Here is a 14583-nt window from a genome sequence, read left to right as displayed (position 1 = left end):
AGGAGGCCTTACAAATAGCTGTGATAAGAAGAGAAGTGAAAAGCAAAGGAGAAAAGGAAAGATATAAGCATCTGAATGCAGAGTTCCTAAGAATAGTAAGGAGAGATAAGAAAGCCTTCCTCAGAGATCAATGCAAAGAAATAGAGGAAAACAACAGAATGGGAAAGACTAGAGATCTCTTCAAGAAAATTAGAGATATCAAGAAAACATTTCATGCAAAGATGGACACAATAAAGGACAGAAATGATCTGGACCTCACAGAAACAGAAGATATTAAGAAGAGGTGGCAAGAATACACAGAAGAACTGTACAAAAAAGATCTTCATGACACAGATAATCATGATGGTGAGATCACTCACCTAGAGCCAGACATCCTGGAATGTGAAGTCAAGTGGGCCTTAGAAAGCATCACTACCAACAAAGCTAGTGGAGGTGATGGAATTCCAGTAGAGCTATTTCACATCCTGAAAGATGATGCTGTGAAAGCGCTGCACTCAAGATGCCAGCACATTTGGAAAACTCAGCAGTGGCCACAGGACTGGAAAAGGTCAGTTTTCATTTCAATCCCAAAGAAAGGCAATGCCAAAGAATGCTCAAACTACCGCACAATTGCACTCATCTCACACGCTAGTGAAGTAATGCTCAAAGTTCTCCAAGCCAGGCTTCAGCAGTACGTGAACCATGAACTTCTAGATGTTCAAGCTGGTTTTAGAAAAGGCAGAGGAACCAGAGATCAAATTGCCAACATCCGCTGGATCATGGAAAAAGCAAGAGAGTTCCAGAAAAACATCTATTTCTGATTTATTGACTATGCCAAAGCCTTTGACTGTGTGGATCACAATAAACTGTGGAAAATTCTGAAAGAGACTGGAATACCAGACCACCTGACCTGCCTCTTGAGAAATCTGTATGCAGGTCAGGAAGCAACAGTTAGAATTGGACATGGAACAACAGACTGATTCCAAATAGAAAAAGGAGTACATCAAGGCTGTATATTGTCACCCTGCTTATTTAACTTATATGCAGAGTACATCATGAGAAACGCTGGGCTGGAAGAAGCACAAGCTGGAATCAAGATTGCCAGGAGAAATATCAATAACCTCAGATATGCAGATGACACCACCCTTATGGCAGAAAGTGAAGAGGAACTAAAAAGCCTCTTGATGAAAGTAAAAGACGAGAGTGAAAAAGCTGGCTTAAAGCTCAACATTCAGAAAACGAAGATTATGGCATCTGGTCCCATCACTTCATGGCAAATAGATGGGGAAAGAGTGGAAACAGTGTCAGACTTTATTTTTGGGGGCGCCAAAATCACTGCAGATGGTGAATGCAGCCATGAAATGAAAAGACGCTTACTCCTTGGAAGGAAAGTTGTGACCAACCTAGATAGCATTTTGAAAAGCAGAGACATTACTTTGCCAAGAAAGATTCGTTCAGTCAAGGCTATGATTTTTCCAGTGGTCATGTATGGATGTGAGAGTTGGACTGTGAAGAAAGCTGAGCGCCGAAGAATTGATGCTTTTGAACTGTGGTGTTGGAGAAGACTCTTGAGAGTCCCTTGGACTGCAAAGAGACCCAACCAGTCCATTCTAAAGGAGATCAGTCCTGGGTATTCATTGGAAGGACTGATGCTGAAGCTGAAGCTCCAATACTTTGGCCACCTCATGCGAAGAGTTGACTCATTGGAAAAGACTGTGATGCTGGGAGGGATTGAGGGCAGGAGGAGAAGGGGATGACAGAAGATGAGATGGCTGGATGGCATCACCGACTCGATGGACATGAGTCTGAATGAACTCCGGGAGTTGGTGATGGACAGGGCAGCCTGGTGTGCTGCAATTCATGGGGTCCGCAAAGTGTCGGACATGACTGAGCGTCTGAACTGATCTGAACCTGATGAAGTGGGGCCCACACAAACTCATTTCCCTGAAGATTGTGCCACAAACTGTTGACAGGGTGGCCTTTCGCTGTCACTACCATGAAGTGGGTTCACCAGCAAGGGCCATAAGAATGCAGGCACCCTTTGTTCTTCGTGGTTCTGTCCAGAGGCTGCTTCCCCTCCCAGAAGGCTCCCTCGGTCACCTTCAAGGGCTGTTCCCATCCCCAGCTGCTGCCCTCACGCCATGAAAGTTCAGAGCAGCTGGACAAACACCATGTGCCCAAGTTAAAATAATAAAGACCTTTCCTGGGGCCTCAAGCTTTTTGGTGATAAGGGATTGTTTCCTAAAAGAAAACAATCCCTCAGAGCTTAAACCACCTGCTGAAAAACACTTCCTGCCTGATGCAATTTGAAGACAAAACCTGGAACAGAGCATTCTGTGAATTGCTTTGAATTGGTTATGAAGCAAGTTGTCCTTATACCCTTTTCTGTTTGCCCTGAGCTAACTCAAAAAGTAATAGAGCAGAGGTGGCCAATGGGAAGCTCTGCCCATGTAGATTACACCATGATATGGGCCAGTAGGAAAATTTCCAAGAGATCCAATATGTGTATTTAAAAAAACAAACCACTGAAAATACAATGAGAGGGTGAAAATTTATTCACCAAACTTCTCAGAGAAAGCAAGCTCTGGTTCAAAGACATAAAGTTCCCTGTGCTGGGAATTAGAACCTCTAAGAGGCATCCTTATAAACAGAAACAAGAATAGTTGGCCAACTAACCATTTTCTAAGAAAGACAAGTGCAATTAACGACTAAATTTTAGTTTTCCTTAGTGAAGCCAGGCCAGAGCAGAACTTCTGGGTTAACGGAGGGGACACTGAGTGTTGCCTCATGTCCTACATCTCTACCCAAGCTCTTGGCATCTCCCTCAACTAGGGACCTGAAGAGTCTAGAGTATTTTTGAACTATTAGTTGAAGGAGTGCCAAAGCATTAGCTTGCCAAAAAACTCAGCCACACATTTGGCTAAGACCCTGGACCTGAGGACTTGCCCATCTTGGAGCTCTGACCAGCTCAAACTGCAGAGATAGCACGGTTCATCAGGACAGTTCTTTAAACTAGATGATTCGTGTGTCCTTCCAGACTTACCTCTTGAGGAGCAAGCAGGTGTAAGTGGGGAGATCTCAAGGCAAATCTATACGTTAAGGATAAAAGAACGAGCAGGACACCTGTGCAGTCACTCAGCCAATTTTCACTAGGCAACCAGTGTAAAGTTATTAAATTCCCTAGTATTCTTACCCCAGGCATCGTCTCATATCAGCCAAGACCCACCTGAAATGAGTTGACTCCACATAGAGAGTCTCTGGGCCCCACACCTAAAGCTCCCCTCCCCACCCCCCAGGGCCAATAGGAATTAGGAAGGCATATAGCTATGGATGAAGAGATGCGGTGGAGGAAAATGGGCCTAGGGAATAAAATCATCTCTCAAAGATGTTGACGAGGCATCTGGGCTGTAGATCCCTCTGTTGAAAGCCCAAATGTGACTAACCTCCCTTGTGCCTAGTTATTTGCTTAAGGTCCTTTGACCTACAACATAGCCCTCAAACCTACTGAATCTGTCTTTACAACAAATTCGCACTGGGATTCTGTCCCATGTCATTTGCCATTCCTACACCCAAGCACGCAGCTCTGCAGCTGGAATTCTTTGTGTATCCATCCTCTCTGTTAACATGGATGCGTCATTTGTTTGCTCTCGCCCCCCAGGAAAGGATAAACTCCTTCCTGAAAGCTCAGGCTCAGAGCAGAGCTCTATGCACAATGACAGCAAGTGCTGGAAACTTATATTCAACCACCAACATGGCCTGACAAACTTATATTTACCACCAACATGGCCTGGCAATCCTCTGCCTCCCCACAGCCAAGCCGTGGCCCCTCTATGGTGAGGGATCCTCTTGGGCTTTGCTCAGATTTTTCACTAAGATGAAATGCCAACTCAGTGTATTATAGTTTGTCTTCGTTTCAGCAGAATAAAAGACATTTTGCCAAAATTAAAATGGAAAATTTGGAGTCAATCTTAAATATTTTTTTTTAAGTGAGGGAATGTCACCTGCTCATAGGTTTGTGTGTGTGAGTGTGAGGGCAGGCTCTTTGAGTCTCAGTTAGTGTCAGTGGCTCCTCAGATGTTCTTGCACACCAGATAAATATAAGAGAAAGTATACTGATTTGGTCTGCATATTGGGTTGGGATTGTTCAACTTGGAGAAATGAAGCCTGAGGGACAATAGCCTGAAGAAAGTCACTATTTAAGAATTAAGTTTACAAAAAAGGTTAAACGGCTTCAAAGTGGCTTAAAGACTTGAGCATAAAATGTGACACCATAAAACTCCTGGACGAGAACATAGACTTTTGCCTATTCTCCAACATAAATCATAGCAATATTTTCTTAGCTCATTCTCCAAAGGCAAAAGAAATGAAAGCAAAATTAACAGATGGAGCCTAAACAAATTAGTGAGCCTTTGCACAGCAAAGGAAACCATGAACAAAACGAAAAGATAACTTACAGACTGGTGGAAAATTTTGCAAATGATGTGATGGACAAGGGCTCTTTTTCCAAAATATACAAACAGCTCATACAACTCAATATAAAAAAAAAAAAACTCAATCAAAAAATGGGCAAAAGACCTAAATAGACATTTCTCCAAAGAGACATACAGATAGCCAACAAGCTCATGAAAAGATGCTCAACATCGCTATTAAAGAAATGCAAATAAAAACTACTGTGAGGTATCACCTCACACCGGTCAGAATGGCTATCATCAAAAAATCTTCAAATAATAAATGCTGGAGAGGGTGCAAAGAAAAGAGAACCCTCCGACACTGTTGGTGATAATGTATATCACAGCATAGCCACTGTGGAGAACAGTATGGAGGTTCCTTAAAAAAACTAAAAATAGAGCTACCACATGATCCAACAATCCCACTTCTCGGCATATACCCATAAAGGGCAAAAAATCTAATTTGAAAAGATGCCTGCATCCAAATGTCCATTGTAGCACCTTTTACAGCAGATAAGATATGGAAGCAACCCAAATGTCAGATGAATGGATAAAGATGTGGTACATACGGAATCGCTCAGCCATTAAAAACAATGAAACACTGCCGTGTGCAGCAACACGGATAAACCTAGAGATTACCGTACTAAGTCAGAAAGAGAAAGACAAACGTCGTGTAACAGCACCTGTACATGGAATCTAAAAAACAATACAAGCGAACTTATTCACAAGATAGAAACAGACTCACAGACATAGAAAGCAAACTTATGGTTACCAAAGGGGAAGGAGGGGGCAGAATGGATAAATTAGGAGTATGGGATTAACAGATACACACTGCTATTCAGAAAACAATAAACAACAAGGATTTATTATATAACACAGGGAACTATATCAATACATTGCTTTAAAAAAAAAAAGTGAGATACAGCTTAAACTGCTGCATGAGGGATTTCTGTATTAATGAAAATCTGTATCAAATGTGAAAATCTTACATTAAATGTGAAAATCTGTATTAAATGTGAAAATGGATTATACCAAGGGGCAATATGGAATCTTCTCTAAGTGTCACTTAGAAGTGACACTTTATTTAGTGACACTTTTTTAAGTGTCACTGAAATAAAATTTGTCAGTTATGGATAGTTTAGCACTGGACCTAATGGAAGGGATAAGGGACATCTTTTCTCCTATTTTTATTTGAATTAAAAAATCCCAACAATGGATCTCTAGCTTTAATATACTTACCTGCTATGCATTTGTAACCAATCACAAATTGATTGTACTAGAAGAGATTTCTTAATAATGCATTATTTATGAAGAGCGCTTGTGTGGACTAGTAAGAGAAAAAAATTTTAATGTATACATAATTTATGCGTACTCATTAAATTGAGGCCACATTTTTTAAAACAACCACATCAAAGAAAATTTGGGAGAAAGCTATATCTCAGCATCTTTTAGACACTTGAGAATAACAATCTACATTTTATTAATCTTTAAATTTTTTTCACTTACATTTTAAAGTTTCATCCCTTCGTTTCTAGTCTGTAGTCATGCTTCACAGGAACAGTCATGACTAAGACAACAGCCCTTGCTGTGTGCTAAAGGGCTTATCTGCCCTGTCTTGCTTCTTCATTAAAAACAAACCCGAGGGACATCACTAATTATTAGAAAACTGTGAATAAAAGTTACAATGAAGTAACACTTCACACTGGCCAGAATGGCCATCATCAAAAAATCTACAAACAGTTAACACTAGAGAGAATGTGGAGTAAAGGAAAGCTTCCTACACTATTGGTGGGAACATAAGCTGGTACAGCCACTATGGATAACAGTACGGAGGCTCTTTAAAAAACTAAAAACAGAACTACCATGTGATCCAGCAACCCCACTGTGGGCATATATCCAGAGAAAAATCATACTCCAAAAAGATACATACACCTCAATGTCCATTGCAACACTATTTAGAAAAGGCAGGACATAGAAGTGACCTAAACGTCCGTCAGCAGAGGAATGAAGAAAGAAGATGTGTACACATGTGCAAGGACTGTTAGTCATAAAAAAGAACAAAACAATGCCATTTGCAGCAACATGAGTGGACCTAGAGACTGTCATACTGAATGAAGTCAGACAGAGAAAGACAATATCTTATATGTAGAATCTTAAAAAAAAAAAAAAGATACAAATGAACTCTCCTACAAAAAAAGAAATAGAGTCACAGGTGTAGAAAATAAGCATCTTTATTTTTATGGGTACAGGGGGTAAGGGGGTGTGAAAGATAAACTGGAAGATTGGGACTGACATATGCATACTACCATATATAAAATAGATAACTAATAAGGGCCTACTGCATAGTATAGGAAATTCTACTCAATACTGCATAGTGGCCTATATGGGAAAAAAAATCTGAAAAAGAGTGAATATATGTACATATATTGATATAACAGATTCACTTTACTATACACCTAAAACTAATACAATGCTATAAATCAACTATACCCTAACAAAAATCTAAAAACAAAAAACTGAGGGAAGTTCCCTGGTTGCCTAGTGGTTAGGATTCTGGGCTTTCACTGCCGAGGGCCCAGGTTCAATCCCTGGTTGGGGAACTAAGATCTTGTAAGCCATACAGAGCAGCCAAAAAAATTAAATTAAAGAAAAAGAAAGAAACAACATCAAACCTGAGGATTCATTAGTATTTAATGTATGATAAAGGTAGGCTGTTCAATAAATGATTGTGAGAAAATTGGTTACGTCTTTGGGAAAAAAAATATTAGATCTTTACTTTGAAGTATGCTGCTGCTGCTGCTGCTAAGTCGCTTCAGTCGTGTCCGACTCTGTGCGACCCCATAGACGGCAGCCCAGCAGACTCCCCTGTCCCTGGGATTCTCCAGGCAAGAACACTGGAGTGGGTTGCCATTTCCTTCTCCAATGCATGAAAGGGAAAAGTGAAAGTGAAGTCGCTCAGTCGTGTCCAACTCTCAGCGGCCCCACGGACTGCAGCCTTCCAGGCTCCTCCGTCCATGGGATTTTCCAGGCAAGAGTACTGGAGCGGGGTGCCATCGCTTTCTCCAACTTTGAAGTATAATTCAAACTAAATTCTAGATAAATTAAGTGTCCAAGGTAAAAACAAAAGAACTGGCTAATCAGTCTTTGGAGGGAGAAATCTATTATAAACAAAATGACAAAGGTGAAAAATATTAAAAAGATTTAACAAAGATTCACAATCTAAACGTTAAAAGCCCTTGTTGATTAAATATACACACATGTAAAATGAAAGACAAATGATATTTCTGTATGAAAAATACAAAAATACTTTGTATGAAAAATAATGTTCAGTTCCACATTGTTGAACATAGTTCTGTTTTTGCCAAATAAATCCTCTACTTCAAATTACTGTCCAAATGCTTCTGGCCTTTGTTGTGGAACCTGTTACTTTTGTTGCCACCTCCTGATCTCTGTTCCCTGAAGCTTCTACTTCTTTCCCGCTGTCCCCTGACACCTCGGTTGCCCTCGCGCTATCCCCTGAAGCCTTGACTGCCTTCCTGCTGTCCTCGGAAGTTGTGATATCCTTCCCATGGACCTGCTAGCTCTGGTTGCTCCGTGGCCACAGAAAGCTGCCAGCGCCGTGAATCATGCCACTTTTCCCGTACTTCTGTTACTGATGCAGTAGGGATATCAAAGCAAACACCCTGCTTTCCTTTAAGACCATTCCCTTCACTTTGGAATCAATATCACCCAGCTGCTGTTCAAGTTGTTTCCAAACATAACTAATGTTTGGCATTTCAATTGAGCACCACAAGATCACGGTCAAAAAGCCTGCTTCTGAGTTGATCAAGGAGTGCTGGTCTACCCAGGTGGCACTGGAAAAGTGGGCCAGAGCTGCTGCCAGAATCAGCTTCTCAGCTGACCGCTTGAAGTGACCGATCAGAGTGGGAGGCACAGAGTCCAAGAGCCCGATGGCATCTTTGCTAGAAGCTTTTATTATTTCTGTTGCAAAAGGAACACCTATTCATTTAAATTTAATTCCCGCTTTTTGCTCCACTTTGGCTAACTGGTATTCTTCGTGCTGGTAAAAGCAGATGCAAACCCTGGTCCTCCCAGCTTTCTTATTCGCCCAGAGCAATGAATGTAGGATTCAACATCCTTTGGTGGAGAGCTCTGAACAACCAGATCAACCTCAGGGATGTCTAACCCATGTGCAGCAACATTGGTTGTAACCAAAACTCCAAAATCACCATTTCTAAAACCTTTCAGGGTGATTTCCCTTTGCTTCTATGGAATGTCTCTGTGGAATGACTGGACTGACTCCAGTACTTTGGCCACCTCATGCGAAGAGTTGACTCATTGGAAAAGACTCTGATGCTGGGAGGGATTGGGAGCAGGAGGAGAAGGGGACGACAGAGGATGAGATGGCTGGATGGCATCACTGACTCGATGGACGTGAGTCTGAGTGAACTCCGGGAGATGGTGATGGACAGGGAGGCCTGGCGTGCTGCAATTCAGGGGTTGCAAAGAGTCAGACACAACTAAGGGACTGAACTGAACTGAATGACTGGGCATCCTGTGTTACAACCACATTCTGTGACAACTCCTGGGCTTCTTTCTTCATTTCACAAAATATGATAGTGCATCCTTGAAAACCACTGTATACTCAGATCACATCTCCAATGACTGCTACCCTCTGAGTCCAGTGGCACTTGATAGCCAAATACTCTACAGTTATTGCAGGTTTCTGCATCTTTTTACCAATCAGGTCCACTTGTTCATATGTAGATTTCATGTATTTCTTAGCAACATTATACACCCAATAGGGGCAAGTTGCAGAAAAAAGCAAAGTTGGGGATTGTCTTCTGAATCTTTCTTGTATGTCACACATAAAATCTGTTCCACTTGATCAGCAAAGCCCATATCCAACATCTAGTCATCTTTATCCAGGACAACATGCTCGAGTCTGTTGAGATCTAGCTTGCCATTCTGCAGATGGTCTTTGATACGACCTGGTGTCCCAACCAGGATATCAATCCCATTCTGCGTGCATTCAATTTGTCCTCCATAGGGAGTTTCACCATAAAAACAAGCCACTGCCAGCTTATTTGTGATGTCACTGAAGTCTCTATTATCCTTTGTGGATGCAAGAACCAGTACCTCAGGGGCACAGCCCCTCTTCTGGTCTTGCAGTTCTCCAAGAAGTTTCTCAACCAAAGGGATAGCAAAGGAGAATGTCTTTCCAGTTCCTGTCCACGCCTGTGCAATCAGATCCTTCCCCCTGTAGATATGGTGAAACGTCTTTGCTTGTACAGGAAACAGGAAGGTCAACCCACAGGCTTTGAGAACTGTAGTAGTTTCTTCAGATATGGGAAAACTAGAGAAAGCTCTTTCTTTTTGCTCCACAGTCATTTCCTGCTCTAACTCACTGTTTTCTTAACTGGCAGCTTCCTTGGAGTTGGAGTCAGGTCCAGAATCAGGGAATCCATTCCTGAAGTTGGGGCTTTTCTCTCGAATTTCGCCATTTATTTCTTATGAACCAACAAACTTAATACACACTTATTTCACCCAGCAATTTCACTTCTGGGTATTCAAGGGAAGGAAATAATGTTTCTACAAAGATAATTATCACATCATAGTTTAAAATAGTGAGAAATTAGAAATAATCTAAATACCTGAAAGGAGGGAATTGGTCATATCAATTATTGCACATTACCTACACTATCTGCGGAATGTATCTGCATAACGCATTCTCTGCATTATTGTCTACACTATAGACTAAGACACTTTCATTAACAATCATTCTGTAGATGAATACTTGCTGACATGAAAAAATATTCAACCTACCTCTAAAGCTAAAATTATACATGAGGTATGACAGTATTGGGCTTCTCAAAGGAAGTCAACCCTGAATATGTATTGGAAGGACTGATGCTGGAGCTGAAGTTTGGCGCCTGATGTGAAAAGCATCTTTTCATTGGAAAAGATGCTAAGGCTGAGAAAGACTGAGGGCAGGAGGAGAAAGGGATGACAGAAGATGAGATGGTTGGATGGCCTAACTCAATTGACACGAGTTTAAGCAAACTCAGGAAGACAGTGAAGGACAGGGAAGCCTGGAGTGCTTCAGTCCATGGGGTTGCAAAGAGTTAGACTTGACTGAGTGACTGGATAGCCAACGTGGCTCAGTGGGTAAAGAATCTGCCGGCGATGCAGGAAACACAGGAGATGTGGGTTGTGATCCCTGGGTCAGGAAGAATCCCTGAAGGAAGGCACAGTAACCCACTCCAGTATTCTTGGCCTGGAGAATCTCATGGACAGAGGTGCTGGTGAGCTACAGTCACAGAGCTGCACAGAGTCAGACACAACTGGAGCGACTGAACATCACGTAGCTCATGACAGTGTCAGCTGCACCCTTCTGTATGTTTTAAAACATGTACAACAAAAAGTTTTCTCTGAGAGTAAAAATATGGTTTTCTTTTTTCTTCTTTTGCTATTATTTTCTGAAATTCTGTCTACACTGGGCATAGAACACATCCCAGAAAGAAAAGATCATTTTTTGATAATAATTAAAAAAGAACAGGGACTTCTCTGATGGTCCAGTGGTTAAAACACTACATTTCCACTGCAGGGGGCACAGGTTTGATCCCTGGTCAAGGGATTAAGATTCCCACATACAGTGCAGCCAAAAAGAAAAGAAGAAGATGAAAGAAAACTTTTTCTTGAACTGAATAAAAATGAAAATACAATATATCAACTTTTAAAAATTATAGAAAAAAGAAAGCAATCCAAATCCAGGCCTATGAACCAGTAGTCAGAAGTGCACTAGTGCTCCCATAATTATTTTATATTCTAAATTGTAAACAGCTTTGAAATCAAAGTTCAATCCTTGAGCTGACTACAGTGCCCTGCTCTGGCCTCTGAGCTTTGTTACCTGTGGCCCCTTTCAAGGAGGGTGTGGGCAACTCTCCCATGTGCTAGGCACCAAGTGCTGGGCTAGAAGAAGAGTATAGGTCTTCAGCAATCAAGGAAATGAGGTGCCTGAAGACACACACAGTAATGATAGATGGCACTACCTTCAGTTTTTATATCTTAGAAGTTGCATGTGTGAATCGTATGACTGCTGTGCTATTTATAGGTGTTCTAATCAGAACCTTCCATATTGCAGCAACTGAGGAATCACTAAGTTAATTAATAGAAGTTGCACAGCCGGCTACAAGAAAGATGCCAGAGGAGAAACCAAATCAACAAAGAAGTGTTTTTTCCTTGTAAGGAAACTATGCTCCTCAAATTCAAGACTATACACCAACTTAAAGATGTCTAAGGCAAGAAAGCAGGAAAACATTCCATTCTTTCCCTCCCCTTTGGAAGTGTGTTTTCAGGCTTTCCTAATAGATATGATTTTTCATGAGTAACTTCATCTGATAGACAACGAGCATATTCTTCTTTGCTGGTTAGGGTCAGGAGGTTGTAACTTTTTATTGTATCATCTTGGTGGAAAGGACTCTCTGAAGCCACTTGCAACCATACGTTGCTGTAAGACCTTGAGTTGTGGGGCACAGGAGAACAATGGACAAAGAATAAACACAGGATGTGTTCTTCACTCTGCATTGTTTAGTGTTCAAAGAACACACTGAGTAATGGCTGCTGGTGCCACAGCGACAGGCATTCACACGTGTGCTGTGCCCTCTTTTCAGGTCCGTGAGAAACAGGCAACCAAAGGAAGTATAGACCTGGGTACCTTCTCTTTGCTCGGTTTTAAGGAGAGCTGAAACTGAGTCCTGTGGAGTGTCGTATGAAACTGTTGATATCAGGGTTAAAACTTTCCAGCATGCATGGTGAAAAAAATTATAGTCACAATAACAACTTCAATGTGTTGAATGTGGCAGCATATTTTTTTAAAAAAAAGATCAGAGGTTTGGGATTAGACTTAGTTCAAATCCTTGTTTGTTTCTTATTAGAGGTGTAGCCTTCACCTCAGTGAATTTCAAGCTCTTTGCTAAAAAATTGGAGTAAAATCACGTATCAAAAAATTCATAAGGTGCATAGAGCTTTATGCTGCATTTTAAACACACTCTCTCATTTGATCTTTACAATTATCCCCAAAAGATGCTATTAACTCTAATTTATAGTTGAGAAACCTGAGGCTCAGAAACCGAAATGTTAGCAGCTTATACAACTCAATAACAACACAACAAAAAACCCAACCAAAAAATGGGCAGAAGATCTAAATAGATATTTCTCCAAAGAAGACATACAGATGGCAAACAGACCCATGAAAAGATGCTCAACATCACTGATTATTAGAGAAACACAAATCAAAACTACAATGAGATACCACCTCACACCAGTCAGAATGGTCGTCATCAAAATGTCTGCAAATAACAAATACTAGAGAGGGTGTAAAGTAAAGCAAATCCTCCTACATTGTTGGTAAGAATATAAATTGGCACAGCCACTATGGAGAACAGTATGGAGGTTCCTTAAAAAAAAAAACTAAACTAAAAATAGAACTACCATATGATCCAACAAATGGAAGGGAAAAAAGTGGAAGCAGGGACAGATTTTATTTTTGGGGGGTCCAAAATCATTGCAGACAGTGACCACACCCATGAAATTAAAGATGCTTGCTCCTTGGAAGGAAAGCTATGGCAAACCTAGACAGGGTATTAAAAAGCAGAGACATCATTTTACCGACAAAGGTCTGCATAGTCAAACCTGTCATTTTTTCCAGCAGTTATGTACAGATGTGAGAGTTGGACCATAAAGAAAGCTGAGCAGTGAAGAATTGATGCTTCTGAACTGTGGTGCTGGAGAAGACTCTTGAGAATCCCCTAGACTGCAAGGAGATCAAACCAGTCAATCCTAAAGGAAATCAGTCCAGATTTCTGGAAATATTCATTGGAAGGACTGGTGCTGAAGCTGAAGTTCCAATACATTGTCCACCTGATGTGAAGAGTTGACTCTTTGGAAAAGACCCCAGTGCTGGGAAAGACTGGGGGCAGGAGGAGAAGCGGGCAACAGAGGATGAGATGGTTGAATGGCATCACTGATTCAATGGACAAGAGTTTGAGCAAACTCTGGGAGATAGGGAAGGACAGGAAAGCCTGGTGTGCTGCAGTCCATGGGGTCACAAAGAGTAGGACACAACTGAGCGACTGAACAACAACGTGATCCCGCAATCCCACTCCTAGGCACGTATCTTGAGAAAACTATACTTCAAAAAGATACATGCACCCCTGTGTTCATAGCAGCACTATTTACAGTAGCCAAGACATGGAAACAACCTAAATGTCTATCTGTAGACGAATGGATAAAGAAGATGTGGTGCATATACACAATGGAATACTGCTCAGCCGAAAAAAGAGTGAATGAAATAATGCCATGTGCAGCAACATGTATGGATGCAGAGATTATCACACTAAGTAAGAAAGAGAAAGACAAATATAGATCACTTATATATGTAATCTAAAATACGACACAAATGAACTCCTCTACAAAACCAGAAACAGACTCTCAGACAGAGAACAGACTTGTGGTTGCCAAGGGGGTGGGGGGTGGGGGTGGAGGAGGGACGGAGCGGGAGTTTGGGATCAGTAGATGCAAACTGGGGCTTCCCTGGTGGCTCAGATGGTAAAGCATCTGTCTGCAATGCAGGAGACCCGGGTTTGATCCCTGGGTTGAGAAGATCCCCTGGAGAAGGAAATGGCAGCCCACTCCAGTAATCTTGCCTAGAAAACCCCATGGACAGCAGAGCCTGGTAGGCTACTGTCCATGGGGTTGCAGAGAGTCGGACACAACTGAGTGACTTCACTTTACTAGTATATATAGAATAAATAACCGATAGGTTCCTACTGTACAGTACAGGTACCAATATTCAATATCCTATAATAAACCATAATGGAAAAGAATATATAATACATATGCATTGTATAAACAATGGAATCACCTTGCTGTACAGCAGAAATTAATACAACACTGTAAATCAACTATACTTCAATAAAATAAAAAAATTTTTAAAGGGAAATTGAAATGTCTTGTTTTAAATCACACAGGATAAGGACATGTATCTTCTGACTCATTGTCCTATGCTCTTTCCACAAAACAGACAAAATATATTCTAACCAATTAAGCAATAAGGAAAATGAGTTGAAAGAAAGAGGAGCTAGCTGGCCTTAGA

General features: G+C 41.2%; 1 pseudogene; it reads right to left on the bottom strand.

The window, feature by feature from the left end:
• Positions 1-7801: 7801 nt before the first annotated feature.
• LOC101123379 (nucleolar RNA helicase 2-like) lies at positions 7802-10150 on the bottom strand (annotated as a pseudogene).
• Positions 10151-14583: the final 4433 nt, after the last annotated feature.

The sequence above is a fragment of the Ovis aries genome, chromosome 6 (assembly GCF_016772045.2).
Source record: "Ovis aries strain OAR_USU_Benz2616 breed Rambouillet chromosome 6, ARS-UI_Ramb_v3.0, whole genome shotgun sequence".
Taxonomy (NCBI): Eukaryota; Metazoa; Chordata; class Mammalia; order Artiodactyla; family Bovidae; genus Ovis; species Ovis aries.
The sequence above is the reverse complement of the archived record's forward strand: the minus strand, read 5'-3'. Positions and strand labels throughout refer to the sequence as shown.